The sequence below is a fragment of the Nycticebus coucang genome, chromosome X (genome assembly GCF_027406575.1).
Source record: "Nycticebus coucang isolate mNycCou1 chromosome X, mNycCou1.pri, whole genome shotgun sequence".
Classification (NCBI taxonomy): Eukaryota; Metazoa; Chordata; class Mammalia; order Primates; family Lorisidae; genus Nycticebus; species Nycticebus coucang.
Genome location: NC_069804.1, coordinates 13,601,829 through 13,618,592, shown reverse-complemented (window position 1 = coordinate 13,618,592; position 16,764 = coordinate 13,601,829). Strand labels below are relative to the sequence as shown.

The 16,764-nt window shown below is 39.0% G+C and overlaps 1 long non-coding RNA gene across 1 annotated transcript in view; it reads left to right on the top strand.

Annotated features, from left to right (window-relative positions):
• The window catches only part of LOC128577249 (uncharacterized), a 125,029-nt gene that overhangs the window by 11,786 nt on the left and 96,479 nt on the right, over window positions 1–16,764 (top strand). Inside the window, exons 2-3 of the long non-coding RNA XR_008377530.1 lie at window positions 2,606–2,794; window positions 8,031–8,113. This is a non-coding gene — a long non-coding RNA (uncharacterized LOC128577249). The remainder of the gene's footprint in view (window positions 1–2,605; window positions 2,795–8,030; window positions 8,114–16,764) is intronic.

The following is a 16,764-nucleotide window of genomic DNA, read 5'->3' as shown; positions in this document are numbered from 1 at the left end:
ATACACTACCAAATACCCTCTGTGGATACTAAGTTGCATCCAGCCCTTCTAAGAGCTCACCTGTACTACAAGTGTTAAAAGAGTGAAACTATGTCTCCCAGATGCCTGTCATTAGGGTTGCAGTTTCATTCTGGTAATGACAGCATCATTTGGAAGGCTATTATCTTCCAGTAGTGGTGGGAGGCATATAACAGGGGCTGCGGATGCACCCCTGAAAACTGCCCACTTCATTGCAAACCTCTGAGGCCATAGGTGGCAATTCCTGTGCTTCTGTACTTTTTGATCAATGTCCTTGACTTTCTTTCCTTCAACCTTTCCAGGAGTTGTGTAACCTGTAATTCCCTATGATAAATCCTTTCCTGCTCAAAATACCTGGGATGGTTTCTGTTTTGGGGGCCAGATCATGATTAATACACATATATTACCTAATTTTATTGAAAGAAAAGGTCTAAGAATTATATTTGACTTGCAAATGTTGACGTATAATAGGTGAGGGAACGATAACAAAATCCAGCTCAGGTGACAAAGCAAAGGTATGTTGAGAGATGTTAGAAAAATGAAGCCAATATATTACATTGGATGTCAAGGTGAAAATCATTTCAAGAGAAGGGGGATCCTTAATGATGAATATTCTCTTGTCTCCCAAGAGATGCCATCCTGTATCAAGCTGATGGATATAAAAGAGTACAGGCTTAAAAGTCAAGGAATTGGAAGCCCTCTGTAAGTCCTTGCAGGTAAATGAAGGAGGAAAGATGAGCCATTACTTTTTTTTATTGTTAAATCATAGCTGTGTACATTTGTGAAATCAAGGGGTACAATGTGCTGGTTTCATATATAATCTGAAATATTCTCATCAAACTGTTCAACGTAGCCTTCATGGCATTTTCTTAATTATTGTATGTAGACATTTGTATTCTGCATTTAGTAAGTTTCGCCTGTACCCATTCTAAGATACACTGTAGGTGTGGCCCCACCCATTACCCTCCCACCACCCTGACCTCCCCCCTCCCTTGGCCCTTTCCCCATATTCTTGTGCTATAGTTGGGTTATAGCCTTCATGTGAAAGCTATAAATTAGCTTCATAGCAGGGCTGAGTACATTGGATACTTTTTCTTCCATTCTTGAGATACTTTGCTAAGAAGAATATGTTCCAGCTCCATCCATGTAAGCATGAAAGAGGTAAAGTCTCCATTTTTCTTTAAGGCTGCATAATATTCCATGGTATACATGTACCACAATTTGCTAGTCCATTCGTGGGTCCCAGAAGACCAAAAATCACAATATAACAAAGATATCTGTACCAGAATGTTTATTGCAGCCCAATTCATAATTGCTGAGCCATTACTTTGTTTGGAAACTTCATTAACACGCATGTAGTGACATTGTTATCTAACTTCTCATGAATGCTGATGTAGTGAAACTGGGAATTGCGTATTGTGTAGTGCTGTGAAGTGTAAAGCACAATTTACTGCAAAAATTAAGAATTCTGGGTTACATGGCAGTTTATAAATCTATATATAATGCTTCCTTGACAGACCAGGAAGGTAGCATTCTAAAATATAATATTTTTTAAAACTCTTCAGATGTGCTGGAGAATAGAGAGAAAGATTCCTTTCTCCTGTTAGAGTAACATGCTAGTGCCTTAGTAATATGAATCCAAATGCCTGGGTCATGGAGAGAATGAACACTGAAGTGAACATGTTTCCAGGATAGCCAGTTGTTTGACATTCTCTATATAAAACTTCTTGTACAATATTTGCCAGAGATTTGGGGAAGAACTTTTTAGTCAATGATCCTAATTCATAATCTATAATTTTGAGAAAAAATTGAGGGTATTCTTATAGAATGCATGCTAATAAAAAGACTTCTATATCAGGGTCCACCAGAGAAACAGGACCAATAGGATGGATGAATGGATGCATGGATAGTAGATAGGTAAATAGATAGCCAGATAGATGGATAGATGAATTTGTCACAGGTATTGATTGGCTCATGCAATTGTGGAGCTTGAAAAGTCCCAAGATTTGTAGTCAGCAAGCCAGAGACCCAGGAGAGCTGTTGGTGGAGCTCTAGTCTGAAGGCCAGTGGGCTTAAGACCCAGGAAATGCCAATGTTTCCGTTCAAGTCTGAAAGCAGGGAAAAAAATCATGTCCCAGCTGGAAGGCAGTCAGGCAGGAGGTGTTTCATCTTATTCAGCCTTTTTGTTCTATTTAGGCCTTCAACCAATTGGATGAGGCCCACCTACATTAGGAAGGGCAATTTGCTTTACTCAGTCTATCAATTCAAATGTTAATTTCATTTGAAAACACCCAGAATAATGGTTGGTCAAATGTCTAGGCATCCCATAGCCCAGTCAAACTGACACATAAAATTAAACATCATAGCATGCAAATTCTCTGAAAGGGGACAAGTGCTTTCTGGCTAGGAACACGCAGAGTGGGTATGTACGTTCACCAAACAAACATTTTCAAGCCCAAATTCAGGAAGAATTCCTGTTTTAGTTGTCAGTGATATATTGACCCCATCTGCAAGGATCCCCTAGTCTACTAATAGAAACAAACAAGATTTAGAAAAATGCACTTTTCTTTTTCATCTCCTTATTCAGATCTTGAACGAGGCCCAGCTCAGGCTGTTTTTTCATGATGTTATTGAACCCGAGGTCTGCACAGGGTGTAGAAGGAACAGAGAGACAAGGTGCTTGGAGGGAGCTGGAGATGGGCTCCTGCAAGAGATGACACCTGATTTGTGTCTTCAAAGACCAGCCACATTTTGCTAGAAGAAGAAGATGAAAAAGGTATGCCAAATGACAGAGGCAAGTTAGAGAACTGCGCATTCAAGAAATTATTAGTGATCATGAGGATTAAATGAAATAATGCAGTTAAGCATGAATGAAGTAATGGCTCTGAACACCATTATCTGGCACTTAGCCAGTGTTAACCCTGGTCTTTTCCCTTTCCCTGACATTCTACGAGGAGACCATGAGGTTTTCAAGTGTCAGACAATATTTGGATAACAGAGAAGTACTTTTGTGTAATTCACTACTGTTAAAGAAATCATTTCCGCCTTGTAGAAGCTGTACCTTAACAGATGTTTCCGAGTGAATTTATTCATCATATCAAGCATTGCCTTGCAATGTGGGATGCTTTTCAAAAGCCCCTTTTGGGTGAACAGATTGTGTTGCTGCTGAGGGAATTTGCAGGAATGAGGCAATCACTGTAATTCAAACAATTTCTCTTCATTTAAGAGCACCAACTGCTTATATTAGTATGACATGATCCATTTATGAAGCATCTTAGCACAGTTGTCTCTGAAGTTTTTGGCTGTCAAATGGTCATCAGGACTGTGTGGGCTCCAATTGCAAACAAGATCTTTCTGATCTCATTATCAAAATCTGTACTGACTAGCCACCATGTTTGGGTTCAATTGGATGGTTTGTGCATGATGCCACAACATGAGAGAAATATGGCCTGACTTTTCTATTCACTGAGCATCATTATTAGAATGCCTGTCACACCATGATGGCAATATGAATGCAGGGATAAATAAAGACCCCTTCCAACAGTCCAGTAGGGAAGAAGAAAGATACATAAACAAATGTCTTTGCATCAGCAAGTGATATTCTCCTTAAACTGTGAACTGGATTAACACCTTAACTTTGACTTTCATACATCAGCCCATCACAGTGTACGCTATGTCTGCTTCATAAACATTGCATTTTCTTAAATGCATCATTATGAGAAAGTAATGAATTCTTTGCAGCTCAGTAAGGTGACAAAGCTGTTCATAACAACTTCTTGATAATCCATCAGATGCCTAATTTAACTTTCACTTTTCCTTCTCATCTCCTTTTGCAGAAACTTACTGCATGTTGAATGAAGCTCAGCTCAGGCTATTTTTATGATGTTATTAAATCTGAGAATGTAGGATAGCGATCACTTGAGTGGCTATGGCATATCCAGGAATTAGGGCCTGAACAATGTGCAGAAGAGTAAAATGATTTTATTTGTGTCGTAGAAAGATAATTTCAGTAGTTGGGATGGTTTGTACATATGAGGGAATGAATAAAACTAGAGATAGAGAGTCTACTTTGGAGATGATGGCATTAATTCCAGTGAAAAAGGATAAGGTCATGAACCAAGTCTGGACCACTGGGGTAGAGCAGAGGGGGTGGATATGAAGGAGAAAATGTTAAAGAGGTAGAATAGGAAACCACATTGTGTGAGAAGGAGATGAAGAAGGCTAGGATGACACCAAATTTCTGACTCGAGTTCCTGTCTAGATGATGGTTCTATAAATCAGAATAGGCTGATGGGAGAAGGAGTTTTTGTTGCATTGGTAGAGTGGGGAGGGATAATGAATAGTTTGTAGATATGTAGTTTCTGGGACATTGAAAGTCAGATGGTGAGTTGGTGATGCACATAGATGGTCTGGAAGTAGGTGACAGAAGTCATGAATTTGAGACTTTCCAGAAAATGTGTTGTGTGAGAAGAGAACACTAAACTGAAAAATATTTTGCTAAATTTTACTCATGACCCCTCCACTCAGGGAGTCCAAATATTTAACCGTGATATTATACTACCTGTCCTACCTTTCTATAGAACTATCTCTTCTCTCCATCTATCCCATCCATCTATCCACTTACCCATCCATCCATCCATCCATCCTTCAGTCTGTTCATCTATCTACTCAAACCTCCATTTTTTGTTCCAAAAGAGAAATAAAAGATCCTCACAAAGAAATAAGCAGGTAACTACATAATACCATGTTTCAAAAGCTCCATGAAAGGTAATTAGGTTGAAGGGATCAGGAAAGTTTTAATGAAACTTGAACTATGAATATGATTTTACAATCACCCCGTTAAGTGCTATATAAACAGTACAGCTCTTTTCAAATGTAAGGTGTTATCATAGAGGTAGATGCAGGGACATTCATGTATCTCTAAGACCAAGTGCTATTAGGTCTTGAACCGGTGATTGACCAATAAAGATCTGACAATGCTGATTTGTGTGTGGATGGAGATTTAATTGTATTTTGCTATTTCTGCATTTCTGGCAAAAGTGTAGCTGTGGAGCATGGTTCATTAATCTGTACACATGTGCACTGCAGCTGCGGTTTAAATAAAGCCCATTTATTTCTTGTTTCTTGCCAAAATGAAGCTGTAGTATCTTTTTGAGTCCAGTAAAAATATAAACAGACTCCTCCCAGAAGACTCCAGTTTGTAATATCACGAAACAACAGCACCTTTGGGGTCTTTCTCCTTGTTACCGACTGCCTGTCTCATGACTGAGAGTTGCCTGGGCCCAGCTCCCTTCTCCACTCTGGCCTTTTTTTAACCACTGAGTCCCAGATCGCACTTCTATGCTAGGTATTTCACAGCCCTGGAGTGAAGGGATTGAGAAAACGTGCTTTGACCCTCTGGATTACTTCATATTCTCACTTTATCACAGCTTTCAAGGATCTGGGCTTTGGAACTGCTACAGGATCCCTATGAGGGGACGTATCAGACTCTTGATTGTACCCTCTTGTAATGACCATGCCTCACTGGAATGCTACTCTCTGTCAAGAATATTCTGTCCTAGCTTATGAATTCACTCTATGGTCAGATTTCCAGCTGGCAAAATGTTTTAAAACATCTGCAGGACACCTAAGAGTTCTGGTCTGTTCAGGCTGCAGCTCACCTGTAGGGTCCAGCATGGTCCAGCATGGTTCCAGCAGCTTTCACAGGCTTGGGGCAGAGAAAGAATGGATTGGTTCATTTGGATTCTGTGGCAAGGGTCATGCCAACATCAGCAGTTGAAACCCATTTGAATGGAATTCTTAAGTCTGTGGATAGCTCCTTCCGGTTTGCAGGCTTATGGCCACTGGCAACTGGTGCCAAAGAAGCATTTTTTCCAATGAGCTGTGTGAGGTGTAGACTGACAACTTTGCTTCAAAACCTCTGCTCTCCAGCATTTCTTGAGGTTCATCATGGCCGTGTGATTGAGTATGATCAATGGAATATAGACAGAAGTGGGAAAGGCCATGTGCATCCCTGCCCCACGAAAACTTCCACAAGGCCCTTCTCATTCTTCCTGTCTTGGCAAGTTGGAAGGGAGGGTGCCCCGTGGAGGACACTCTGGGAGCTGCATGTTGAAGAAAGCGCAGCCACAAGATTAAAGGGGTGTGGGCTCTGAATCAGCACTTTGAGAAAAGCCGCATGACTGGTTACACCGTACTGAAACACTATGTGAATGAGAATAAACCAGGACTGTGTTTAGCCACAGAATTTTGGGGGTGTATCTGGTAAAGTGGCAAGTGTTAGCTGGTGTAATAGATGGTCTGAGAGCCTGGGTGTTGTGTAGGAATTGATGCTTGGAGGGAATTTTGCTTTAGGAGAAAGGCAGGTAGGGCAGAAGGGAATTCCTTGGCTCGGAGGTTCCAAATGGATGATTTCTGCCCTCGCTGCTGTTTCACAATACTACCCGAGAAGGCATCACCAATTTAAGTCCTTGAGGTCTGTCCATGAGAGGCTTTCATTTAATCAGCTGGGAAAGGATACACATTTTAATCATTAGCCTAGAAGAGTGTGAGGCAGGTGGACCAGGAAGGCTATTTTGAGAAGTGAAGAGAACATGCTCTTGCACAATGCTGAGGACATGTTTCTCAAATAAATAGTTGAGTGATTAAGGAGCAGGAAAAGAGAAAGCAAAAATGAGATTACAAGTGGGGAGACATGACAAAAGAAGTAAACAGCAAGAGAAAGCCTGGCCCTGAGGCACATTAGAAGGTGGGGACATTTTGTCACAGGTGGCTCGGCTGCTGATGGTAGACGAGGCATATGGAGTCCGCTCCTGAGCTCGCCAGCCCTAATTTCCCAGGGGAAGCCCTCTGTTTTGAGGAGCCTGCCTTTCATCAGGCATTTTATGTACACCCTGCTGTCACTGTCCTCTTACAAGCTGCTCCTCTCCTGGAGGCATTTTCATGGCTAATGTCATTGACTTTATTTGAGATTCTGGGGGCAACAGAAAACAGAGAACACTGTGTGGATAGATTTGAAGATCACTTGTCATGCTCAGCTTTTTCTCATTTGCTGCACAACATTTAAACCAAAGATGTGAGATTTCTCTGGTCCTGCAGCCTCTTACCTTGCTTTCCTGATGCCTAGCTAGTAAGCCCCTTCCCCCTTTGGTTTGCTAAAATAAATGTTGTTGTGTAATCCACCCAGGGCTCTTCTTGCACTAATGGCCAGCCAGGGTCAGGCAGAGCACAAAGAAGGGAGGGTTAAGTTAACATGGGGAGTCAAGAGGTCACGGTGAAATGTACTTTGAGTAATGGCAGTAGATGCCAGTTAGAGCCTGGAGCTGATGGGGACAAGTATTCAGGCATGCGGATGGAGAACGTGAACAGGGCATGTCAGGTGGATGAGCAAATAATTCCAGCAGGCTACCTGACTGCTGCTGTGGACCTAATCAGACTGTTGTAAAGGTTTCACAAGTCCTCTGGCAGGAGTCTGATAAGTTTCTTTCAAAATAAACACAATACCTTTATATGTGAAGGCGTCCAATCAAGGTCAACCGTTAATTATTGACATAATATCTTTATGAGTTTAAAGTATGCCATTGCGTTGGATGACTATTGCTCCAGGAGGGGTTAAATCTTCACTTCTTACACCATTATAATGGAAATATTATCATTTTTATATCATTGCGAGCCATTATAACAAGAGTTACTATTACAGAGCACTTAACGTAATGTGTACTTCCTATATACCGTGCAAAGTATTTTACATATGTTGCCTTCATCAATTCCAAAAATGACCTAGTGAGACCAACACCTTGATTCTACCAGATTAGAGTCAAGAAAACCGTGAATTACAGAAATAAGAAATATGTCCAAGGTCTCAAATCTTGCCACCAGGAGAGCCAAAGTTTTAACTAGAAGATAATTGCTTCAGTATCAACATTTTTCAAAAAAATATTGTTTAGCTAGCTTTTATTAGGGGCGATATAATGAACCTTTATACCCGTGATATCCTTTAATCTTCCCTGCAGGCCCATGGATTAGGCCTCGTGATCCCTGTTTTGAGATGAAGGAAGTAAGGCATGGAGAGGTTACGTGACTTCCGTAAGATCGGGTAAGTCTTAGTTAAGACAGACCTGTGATATGTTGATCCCGAGAGTTTCTGGCGGGGCTTTTAACTGCTGTTCTCTGCTGTTTCATGTGAGTCAAGTGCAGTTTGAAGCTCCCTTCAATCTCCAGTGTGCCTGCCTGTCAACCTGTTAGATGTGCCACTGGAAGAGGGCATCCTTTATTATTTAAAACTCCAGTCTCTAAGATGTTGATGCTGCTGGAATTGTGAGGCTCTGGGGAACTTCCTGGAGGGGCCCCAGGGATTAATTTTGGTGGAAATGCTGGCAGAAAAAAAAAGTGAAATGGTGGATGCTTTGGAGATTTAAAATAAATTGCTGTGTGTGTATGTTATTTCCTTCTCATAACGCTCCTGGGGGTTGAATAAAGGAAAGCTATCGGATGCCTGCTCTAGCCTCAGTGCTGTCCCAGGAGCGATAAAAAGCCCTGTCTGAACTGGGGCCAGGTATTTGCCTGAGAAAGGAACTCAGGCGTGTGTAGAAATATATATGCAGCTGGCATCAAATGGGGGGAAATGTTTAATCTGTCTTTTGAATAGGTTAACAGTTGGCTTCAAGAAGGCGCTTCTGACTTTTGGCTGCAGAGACCAGGAGAGGCTGTGCTACAGAATGAGGATTAGGACCAAGGGGGAATTAATTGCGTGTCTGCCATTAGCACAAAATAGCCATAAAATTATTTCCAGAAGAGCCAGACTTCCTCAAGTCAAATAGGGACTGAAAAAATCAGCCCCGCAGGACCTTTCCTAACAGTGTTGGAAAGTGTTTGCTTTCAAAAGTGGCATGACATCGAGCTGGGGTGCCCAAGACAGTGGCTAGCGGCCCCAGGTGGCCGTGGAGCACTTGAAATGGGGCCAATCCAAATTGAGCCGTGCTGTCAGGGTGAAAGACGCACTGCATTTCAAAGACAGAGTAGGAAAAAAAACAAAGCCAAATGTCTTTTTGGTGTTTTTGAATGCTGATTACATGTCTAAATGATAATATTTTGGACATATGAAGCTAAGTAAAGTGCATGATGAAAATGAATTTTGCCTATTTATTTTGCTTTTTTAAAATGTGACTACTAGAAAAATTGAAATTGAAATTATATATGGGGCTTATATTCAATTTCTATAGAAAGGGAGTGCTCTGGATTCTGAGCATGGGCTTTGAGGTCCAACGTTAGATTGGAAGCCTCTCTGCCACTCACTTGCTGTGTCATTCTGGCAGAGGAGCAGCTTTCTGAGCTTTGGTTTCCGTTTCAGGAAACTGGGCAAACTCATCCCTAAACCGAGCATTATGGTGAGAGTAAAGGACGAGCATATTGAAAGGAGCCAACAGAGCAGCCTGCACTGGATAAATATTAGTTTTCTTGCTTCCTTCTCACTGCCCGATTTTTAAAATTTGAGAAAAATGATCTTGAATTTTGGTTCCTCTAACTTAGCAGACTGCCATTCAAGTGTAAAGGAAAACAAAGGGGTTTTTGAATATGTGGAGACTCCTGGTGTCTCGTCAAAAGCCTTACCTAAAGATGGATGCCGACAGATTGAAAATGTAAGCAGAGAGAGAGGAAATAAGAAGAGTGGTAAGCAAAAATCCAGGAAAAGCTATTGATCATTATACATGATTATGGATGCAAAAGCGGATGTCTACTACTACTGCTGCTTGTACAGCCCTGGTCCTGCCATCCTAGGTGTTACGACACTGGAGATAAAAGGGAGAGGAAGAGGGACGTGAGAGTGCTGTCTTGTTCAGGAGGAAAATTTAGATCCTGATGGACTTTGAATACAAGTAAAATGCTATCATTTAAAATATACATTTGTTAAAACTTTAAGACTATTAACTAGCAGAATAGAAAAATGGTGATTAGTTCTAGGGAACTAGAGGGATGTCAAACAGAACAAAAAAATAGTCAATCAACATAACAGTAGGCAAAGAAATAAAACGCGAATACAAAAAGTCATAGTAAACAGAAAGAGTGAAATAAGATGCTACAGATAAATTTAAGAACATTAATAATCCTAAGAAATGTGAGTGGGGTAAGCACCCTTTTAAAAAATGAAAAAGTCAAATTGTTTATAACGTTAAAAATTCAGTTGTGTTGTTTCTAAGAAATAACCTTGAAGTGAAGTAACATGGAAAAAGGAAAAAATAAAGTATGGAAAAGATATCTAATGAAATGCTGAAGTGGAAGAAGAAAGGAAGAAAGGACAAAGGAAAGAAAGGGTAGAAACATTAATGTTATTAAGTGAATGCCAAAATTAATAAAAAAGAGATAGTTTATATTGGCAATAGATACATTTATTTACAATCAACAGATTTCTTTTTGAAACATAAAAGGGAAAACAAATAGAAATACAGAAGAATAGAGAAATCCCCAAACACATTGAATGAATTTAAAATAATAGAAATTAGTATCAAAAACACAAAAGTGTTGATATTTAGAGCTTTTAATTCTATGTATGGAGCTGAACTTTCTATATTTTCATAACCAACAAACTGAATATAATATACTTTCCAAACATGTGTGACCACAAATTCTCTAGAACAGAAATAACAGACCAGATTTTCTGATTACAATGCACCACAATTGAAAATCAATGACAAAATAAAAGCCAAAGCAACACAAATATTCCCATGATGAAGACGGACAGAAGAAAATTACTAGGTCAGTTAAGATATGGCCAAAGAAGGGCTTAAAGAAAAAATGCAGTCATGAAATAATTTCTTAGAGAAGTAGAGAGAATAAAATTAGCATTGATATCCAAATTCCAATGAAAGAACAATGGAAAACCTGTAAGAAGTAGAAATAATACTCTGGTTTCTCTTCAGATTGAATTTTTTTTTTTTGCCTTTTACTAAAAAAAAAAAAAGAAAGGAAAAGAAAAAATACAAAGATAAAGCAGATCTTAATGATATAATTTTTTTCTGTAAAATATAAGGTTCATCAGTAGAACACAAACCTCACTATTTTAAAGCCTCAAATAGTCTATACTTCATAAGTCTAATGTTAAGAAAAATAAAGAAAACATACATAGATAATCTTAGGTATAAAAAAAGATATGAGATACAAAGGAAATCATGAGAGGATTCGATATATAATTTTGTAAATAAATTTTGAGCCTTAAATTAAATTAGATTTTAGAATGTATGGATGTTTAAAACTGACTTGCTAAGATGTGTCAAAATGGAATAGAATAATCACAGAAAAATTGAAATGATATTCAAAAGTCTACACTCAGGTGCTATTTTTTAAGCAATTTATCCAAATCCTTTAATGCAGATAGCTTCCAGGCTTTGTGAGCTATTGCAGAGCATATAACAGTATGAAAAGCTGTGAAACTCACTTTCTGAGGCTAGTATTATACCGATAGAAAAATCTGGAAACCATCTCACGTGTTTCCCCACCACACAACATTTGACCAACCTGACCTCTGAGCTTGTATGCAGAATCTAGCATTTGAAATCCAAAAATGTGTCAAATTAGAGTTATATAATGATTAAGTAGGGTTTATCCAAGTAATGCAAGGATGGTTTAGAATTTAGGCATTGATAAATGTTATTTATGACAGCATTAGATTAAAGGAGTCAAAATTAGTAGTCATTTGATGCATGTTGAAAAAAATCACTTGATAATTTAAATTTAAGACTGATTTCTCTTTTCCTTTATTGAGAAATGTTAAGAAGCATTTTTATCAAATCCAGGAACGATACAAAATGCCCATTCTCCTCACTGTCCTGCCAAAGCAGGAAGATGGGGAAAAGGCACAGGAGACATAAACATGGAAGGAAGGGAGAAAAGCATAATATAGATTATCTGCTTCGAAAATCCAAAAGATTTTTCTGAAAAGCGATTAACACTATGAAGAATGCTCATATGATTAAGAAGATACAAAATAAAAATATAAACATTAATGGCCTTCTTATCCTATCAGCATCCTATTTGGAAATGGAATTCTTAAAACATTATAGTTGTAATACAAACAACAATAGCAAATACATTTTAAGAAATAAAACTAGGACAAAACTAATATAATTTATAAGACTTGAGTGAAGAAAATTTAAAATGAAATCTTTACTGAAGGATATTAAATAATATCTGAAAAATGCACTTATGCCAGGTTTCTGGATAATGAAACTCAATGTTGTAAAGATAGAAGCTTTTGCCAAATTCATTTATAAGTTAAGTGCTTTCCAATTCAAAATCACAGCAAGAATTTTTAAAAGGGAGTTTACAATCCAACCTCATAATTCATATAGAATGGAAAATATATAATAAATGCCAAGAAAGTTTTAAAAAGGAATACTGAGGATAACTTGCCATATTAGAAACAAAATATTTTATAAATACTCTATAAAGCCACAGGACTTCAAATAAAACCTATAGCACTTAAGACTAACAGAACTAGATTAATAGAACATAAAAGGGAATTCAGGAACTGATGAATGTTTACTTATAGTTAGTAGATAACTAAGTATACTGGGCAAAGATGAACTAGTCAGAAAAAGAAATTGACATAATTTGCTATCTTTATGAAAAAATAAATAATATTTTAGATTCCTTAATCACACAATTTTACTTTTGTATATATTTATTTAAATTACTTATTTATATGCTACACAAAGGTTCGTTGGATTCAAGAGTATGTAAAATCAAAATGATGAAAGCATCAGAGAAGGTAGATATTCCTAAAGGAGGACATAGCACAAAATAATCTTCAAGCTTTATTGCTGTTTAAATGGAAGAAGAGAAATCACAACATAATACATATCACGTATCAGGTTGAAGTAGAGAAAAAAAATGAAACATGAACAGAGAACTAGAAAGACCCCTATCAGTATGCCTGCCACAGTTACTATTAGAAATCACTTAGAAGACCAGCAGGAGAAAAATAATTAAATTGTGAGAATTCCTCAAATGCAAATTAATTCAGCCATGAAATGAGAATCAAGGAGATATATAATGGATATTACTTACATAGAATAATCTTTCTCTTCCTCCCTTCCTCCTTCTCTCCCTCCCTCCCTCCCTCCTTTCCTTCTTTTTCTTTCTTTTTATTTTTTTTAAGATAGAGTCTTACTCTGTGCCCTAGGTAGAGTGCCATGGCGTCACAGCTCACAGCAACCTCAAACTCTTGGGTTCAAGTGATCCTCCTGCCTTAGCCTCCCAAGTAGCTGGGACTACAGGCACGTGTCACAACGCCTGGCTATTTTTAGAAACAGGGTCTCACTTTTTACTCAGGCTGGTCTCGAACTCCTAAGCTCAGGTGATCCACCTGCTTCAGGCTCCCCGAGTGCTAGGGTTACAGGCGTGAGCCACCACACCTGGCCTCGAATAATCTTCAAGACATTTTGTTAGTTGAATTAAGCATGCAAGTCACAAAGCAAAGTGGGTGTGTATGTCTGTAGACGTATAGTCACACACCTCATAAAGACATTTTGGTCAACAACAGACCACATATAGGAAGGTGGTCCCGTAAGGGCATAATGATGAAAAATTCCTGATGCCTAGTGACATTGTTACCATCATGATGTCATAGCAGAATGCATTATGCATGTGTTCGTGAGGATGCTGGTTACATAAATGAACCTCCTGTGCTGCTAGTTATATAAAAGTCTAGCACATGCGGTTATGTACAGGACACAATACTGGACAATGATAATGAATGATTATGTTTACTATACTAGTTTATGGATTTACTACACAAATAGTTTTTTTTGTTATTTAAGTGTGTACTCTTACTTATAAAAAAAAAGTTAACAGGTCCTTCCAGAGGTCTTTCAGAAGAAGGTATTGCTATCAGAGGAGATGACAGCTCCCTGTGGGTTGAGGCCCTGGAAGACCTTCCAGTGGGACATGATGTGGAGGTGGAAGACAGTGAGACTGATGATCTTCACCTTCTGTAGACCTAGGCTAATGTGTGTGTTTATGGTTTAGTTTTTGACAAGAAAGTTAAAAAAAAGTAAATAGAAATCATCACACAGCTCGTTTCTCAGAAAGTATTTCTGTCGTTAAGTCGTGTATGACTGTAATTATATTTGTAATGTACAACCATAGAAAAGGTAATAAGACAGACGAAGGACTGTAATGACACATAATTTTCAAGGATAGCCTTCAGTGAGGGGTTGGGGAAGGGGTATGGGCAGTGATTTGGGTATTTTGCTGTTTAACTCTTCAGTGCTGTCCGAGAGAACTCTCTGTGATGAGGGAAACATTTTACACCTGTGCTGACCAGTTCCCTAGCCACTAGTAATGTGGCTGGTGAGCACGTGAAACACGGCTAGTGCGACTGAAGAGCTGAATCTTTCATTTCATCTACTTCTAAAACTTTAAATAGCCACATCCAACTAGTGGCTACTGTGTTGGGTGGTGTAGCTCTATGTCAGCAGTTCTCAACCTGTGGGTTGCAACCCCTTTTAACAATGAAAATACTTCGCAGCATTAGGAAGGTTGAGAACCACTGCTCTACGTACTTTCGCATTGTTTATAAAATCCCTTTTAATGACAGAAATGTGACCTTTGCTGCGATTTACGTTATGCCATCATAACAGACTGCTCTGAAAAACCTGTGTGACTTGATGAATGCTTATTTCCCTCTCACGTTACACATTTTCATCACGAGTGTCTGGGGGACCCCGCTTTGCATCCCCTCTGGGCTGACGCAGCCTACGCTATTAGGAGTCTCACTGGCCGCTCTGCTGTGAGGACTGAAATGACAGGTGCCTCATAGTGGCAGTTGAAAGCCTCCCTCCTGGAAGGAATACACGTCCCTTTTTCCATTTCATTCACGAAAGCAGGTCTCATGGCCACCGTTAGTTCAAGAGGGTGGGGAAATAACCAACAGACCCAATCACCAGAGAGAAGAGAATTTGCAAACAGCCCCAAAGTTTCCCACATTTGTATAATTTTCTTTTTAATTAAGAAAGAAAAGCCAAAGTGAGAAAACAGGAACTCAGACTTCTATGATAATATTCATAAAAGCATAATCAATATTTGCAGGGTTTTCACCCATTCCCTTCCTCATTTGAGTAAAAAAGTTATCTTCGTTTATAAAACCGGAGAATTTAGAATATGCTTGGAAAAGTAGGTTATTGCTTTTAGAGAGCTATTTTAGTTGAATACCTGGGGAAATATTTCAATAGGATTTAACATTTCTTATCTGGTAAAGTATTCAGGCTAAAAGTGAATACACGTCTCTTTTTTCCCGAGTAATAATTTATTTCGAGAAACTATACGAATCACTGATAATACCATGATTAATGATGTTTCTGCAACTGTGAGTGTGTGTCTGCTAGTAATACGATGGTATATGATTTTGATGGCATCTGGAAAATTGATAGAAGAGAGATTCGCTGTTCATTTCCACTCTTCAGTGATTGCAAATGAAAGCAATGCCATTTTAAAGAAAGTATAAAATACTGGAAAAATGTGAAAGCAAATGAACCAGGAATTTGGCCCACACTAACTCTGAACAAGGGGTCTCTAAGTGCCTGCGAGGATGGATTTTGCTTATCTGTGCAGGTTTGAGTCTGATAAGGAGCTAACACAGGGGGAGAAACATTTTATCCTACCGAATCCTCCTTTATCTTGTTGGAAGTCTAAGAACTAATGGGAGAGTAAATCCAGTCACTCTGAATACATTACTGACTATTTGATTGAGAATTTATAGAAGAGAAACCTAGTATTTTATCAGTGACTGTTTCTTGCGCCTTTCTAGAAGCCAGCATATTGCCTTGTCTGAGTGAATCCTAAATTCACCTGGCGATATCATTTAAGGCTCCTTTATGCTGTTGAGCTGGGCAGCCAATTCAGTGTGTCTTAAACCAAGCCTATCTCAGAGTGCTTAATTCTTTGAGTAGGAATGAGTAATAAAAGGAGTGAACTGAAGCCCACTGACCAAACACCCCCAAGAACACATCTGGACTCAGACAAAATTAGGTTTACTGAGCTTGTTTCCACAAGGGATTCCATCCTTCAGAAGAACGGCAGATCTGGGAGGACCTCCTTAAATGGTGTAAGTTTGTGTTAAATCCTCTTAGGATAATTTCAGGAATCAGGACTTCTAGCCTCTCTGTTATCAAGAAGCTGGGACAGTTTAGGGATTGGGTATCTTAATAATGTTTATCTAAAATATATTGTTTATCTAGGAGGCAGGAGGATTAAAGCAAGGCTTGAGGGCTCATTTGTAAAGAAGCAGCAATCATTTGTGGTGATCAGAAGGGATGTGGAATCATGTTTGTGGTTCTGGACTGGCCTTGTTCCACACATGGTCACAGGGTGGCCTTGTCTGAACATAGTTGAAATTTTGTAAGCTTTGCTTCTGGTCAGTTGAGAATATCAGGATTGGCAGGGCTGTTTTTCACTTTCTCATCACACAGCTGCCTCCCTGTTCCCCAGCCTCCTGTATTTAATTACTCTGCTAGATTGACTTTCAGTGGAATTTCAGAGAAAGTATGAGCTGCTGAGGTTTATGGAGGAAAGAGGAACCTTACCAGATATTACTAGAGTGCTTTGGGACTGTGATGGCGCTTCAAATAGAGGGCATGCCTAGATAAGGAACCTGAAAGAGACAACATCCTAACCGTATAAAGGAGTTAAATCGTGTCCAGATAGCACTGTTACATACCTAACATGACCTGTACACACGTGGAAGAGGCGGGT